The sequence below is a fragment of the Caenorhabditis briggsae genome (genome assembly GCF_000004555.2).
Source record: "Caenorhabditis briggsae complete genome, chrV, whole genome shotgun sequence".
Lineage (NCBI taxonomy): Eukaryota > Metazoa > Nematoda > Chromadorea > Rhabditida > Rhabditidae > Caenorhabditis > Caenorhabditis briggsae.
This window is the reverse complement of record NC_013488.2, coordinates 15,391,952-15,395,884: the sequence shown is the minus strand read 5'-3', so window position 1 is coordinate 15,395,884 and position 3,933 is coordinate 15,391,952.

Below are 3,933 nucleotides of genomic sequence, written 5' to 3'. Positions count from 1 at the left end.
TGGAGATCTTGATGACATTTTTTGGTGGTATGGTAGATAATAAAAGAAGGGATGTCCTGTCCTGAAAAGAATGAAACATCAAAATGTATTTTTGAAAATTGATAGTAAAAGAGAGAGAGAGAGAGAGAGAGAGAGAGAGAGAGAGAGAGAGAGAAAATCGATGGAGAACTGCCTTTGAGCCGAATTATCTCTGTTCGCATAAGTGATATCAAACATTTGCGAACTAGTAAAATGTAGGTCATAATATGATTCAAATTTTATCAGTTGGTGGATTCCTGATATCTCTTACGTGAACCGAGATAGTTGAGCTCAAAGTGCATAGGGTGAGCTGTACAAATTTTTAAGTAAGAGAAAAAAGTTTTTTCAAAAAACATATGATTTACAAAAGCTTTCACAAGAGGGACTAACGCATTTTATGAGCTTTTTCATCATTAGAAGAGAACACTCAAACAACTGGCTCGTCCATTTTTCACACATCAGTTTGTGAGGATGTTCAAGATTTTTTGAAAGATTTTTTCGAAATAGATCGAAAAATACATATGGGAATCTTAGAATTTCGGGATTTTTGACTTTCAAAATATCTAAATTTGGTATTTTATGACTATTTTAGAAAATTATAGACCACTATTTTTGATTTTCTGGGCCATTTGAGAGTTCCAGATCGTATTGAAAATCCAAGGTCATATTGAATCTAGGCCACATTGATTCTAAACTATAAATTTTGAATTTCTAGTTCACTTTGAGAGTTCTTGCTGTTTTCAAGAATTCTAGACCACTGTTAGTTTTCTAGGTCATTCCAAGAATTAGAATCATAGAATATTGGAATCTGAAATTCCAGAATCCCTAAATTCGAAAATATCATAAGATTCATAATCTCTAAAAGTTCCAAAACTCACCCAAAAACAAAAACTTAAGACAGTGAAATGGCTCTCTTCAACTGTAAAATACAGGATAATTGCCTTCAATTCTGTTATTTCTTCTCCTGTGTCCAAGACAAAGGATACTGTAGTTCCCAATCGATTTGAAGGAAAAATGAAGATTTAAAGCTCTTCTAGAAACTTTTGCAAAGAACGAAAAAAAAATCTGAGATGAAAGAAAGTGCAAGAATTTGCTGCTGCTAAGAAATCCAAACGGAAAAAAAAACACAAGAGAGTTTTGCGGGAGGGCACACACACACGAAAAACTCTTTTATCTCGCCTCCGCTCCCTCACAGAGACATATCTCAACGGTTTTTGATTGCGGGAGCACGCCCGACGAGAAGTGAGAGAGTTTGGGATATGGAGAGAGCGGGCGAGAGAAGCAGAGAAATTTCTGGGGGATCAGAGCATTGCGAAATGGGGGACGAATTGAAATGGGGGATGGAATGAACACACATACATACATACATCAGCATGTGGAAATGGTTTGACCACCGATTGACAGAGAGAGAGAAAAGAGACGGAGAGATGACGATGGTCCGTTTAGGAGGCTCCGCCCACTTTTTAGAAGGATTCTTTCTAGAAGGAATCTTCTAGTAACCTGGTGGTACGGTAGGACGATGAATCACTATGATGAAGTGGAGAAAAATGATTCAGAAGCCTAAAATATGAAGAGAATTTCGGGTGACGTGGCACATATGGGGGTTAAAAATAGAAAATTCTAGAAAAGCAATCGTCAATCGGCTCAAGAAAGCCTTAGGTATCTTCCGGAGAGATTTTTGGGAAAATTTATTAAATTTCAAGATTGTGTTCGAGATATGTGGGTTTCTGTAATCCTGGTAATTTTTTGTAGATGTTAGGGGAATAACGAAAATCTCTAAATTCCTTATTTTGGAAACTATGAGAAGAATCTAGAAGTTTGGACTTTTCCCAAACTAAATTTCTCATGTGAATTAAAAAAAATGATCAAACTGAAGTAAAACTACAGTATCGGACCAAAATGTTTTGAATTTTTAGTGGAAAATACAATCAACTTTGAGCTTAATTATCTCGGTTCCTGTAAAAGATATAAAAAATTTGTCAACTGATAAAATATTTATCATATTATTTCCAACACTTTATCAATTGACAGAATTTGATTATCTCTCACAGGAATCAAGATACCGTAAAACCTCTAATAGAACGACACCCGGATCGTCCACTTTGAGCCTATATATCTCATTTTCTGTGAAAGATATCAAAAAGTGGTTAACTAGTAAATGTTTATCAGGATATCAGCAAATGTTTATCAGGATATCAGTTTATCAGGATATCAGCAACATTTTACTAGTTAGCCACTTTTTGATATCTTTTGCAGAAAATGAGATATATAGGCTCAAAGTGGACGATCCGGGTGTCGTTCTATTAGAGGTTTTACGGTAAGTGAGCTTAAAATCGACGGCTTGTGTGTGCTTCAATTAGAGGACATACGGTAGTCAAGTTTGAATTGTTGAAAAAGTGGTCCAAAATTTTCAAATTTTTCTGAAAATTTCGGATGCAGTTTTTGAAGTGCTGGTTTCGGTATTTTCAGCACTTTTTTGGTTACAAATGGCATATCTCATCAGAATGGAATTCGAATTTTTTCTAAAACTTGATGAGAGGAATCAATACTTGTCTAAACTTTCGAAATAGGCTATTTTAAGACTATCTTAACCATTTCCAACGAAAAAATTCAATTGTGTTCCCTAAGTAACTTGAGATCTTTCATTTTCCGGGGTGGTCCTATCCTTATTGAACGGTTGCAAAAGTGACATTTGGGTATAACGCGAGTACAGTAAGTGCTAGAGACATGAAAATTCGTACATGGAGGTTATTTTGTGTTCTAAATCGAATGGCAGTTCCAGATTTTTTATACCGCTTTCAAGTTTTTTTTTCTCCGGAACCCTCGAAATCGAAAGATGTCCTATCCTTATTGAACGCACTGTGTAAGGAAGATAATATCACCAATATTTTATCAGTGACAGATTTTTGATATCTCTCATAGGAACCGAGATAATTGAGCTCAGAGTGCATGGATTTCTATTAGAGCAAATATGGTTCTTGATTTTTTTCAAAAACAAAAAACCTATCCCTAAGAAAAATCCGGAAACTGCCATCTTCCTCTTCCTCTCTCATAATGATGATTTGCCACCGATATTCGTATATTGGACCCCATTTCATTTTTTTGTTTCCGTATATTCTCAGAACTAACTACCCGATTGATGGATAATGGGATGAGAGGGGGGAGTATAATGCAAAAACTGAGGGGAAGGAATGGAATAGAATGATGATTCATAACAAAAACATTTTTTTGAAGGAAAGAATTGAGATCGAAAAAATAGATTTTAGGGAGGAGGAGAAAAGGGCACAAAGATTGAAATCTCTCCGTTCGAGTCAAAATTTTTGGCATCTAGGCCTTGGACTTGAAAAATATTATTCAATGAATTAGAAAATGAGTTCTTCAGTAGAACAAGAGGGAGGTCAAAATGATGAATGAATTGAGAGGGGGACGGGGGGTTAGAAGAAGAAGGAGCTGCAGAAGAAGAAGAAGAAGAACAAGATATTACACCTTTTGCAAGGAAGAGAGAGAGCACTCAATGATGATTCAGAGGGGTGGCTGGTCAGAGACACCAAAATTACACACAGGGTTTTTTCGATTGTAATAAAACGTGGGGACGGGGAGGTTGACTGGTAACGATGATTAATTGCTAAGTAAACATGTATTTGGAGTAAACTTTGAAAGTACTGTAATTGCTCTAATAGAAGCCAACCCTATACGTGCACTTTGAGCTCAATTAGCTCGGTTCCTTCGAAAGATATCAAAATTTTGTCGATCGATAAAATGTTGGTGATACTATGTTAAATAAATTATCAGTTGAAAATTTTTGATATCTCTTACAAAAATTGAGATAATTGAACTTATAGTGAAAGTGGACGTGTATCTATTAGAACATAAGCCCCTCAAGTTATGAGGAATACATTTTCTGGGGAAAAATAT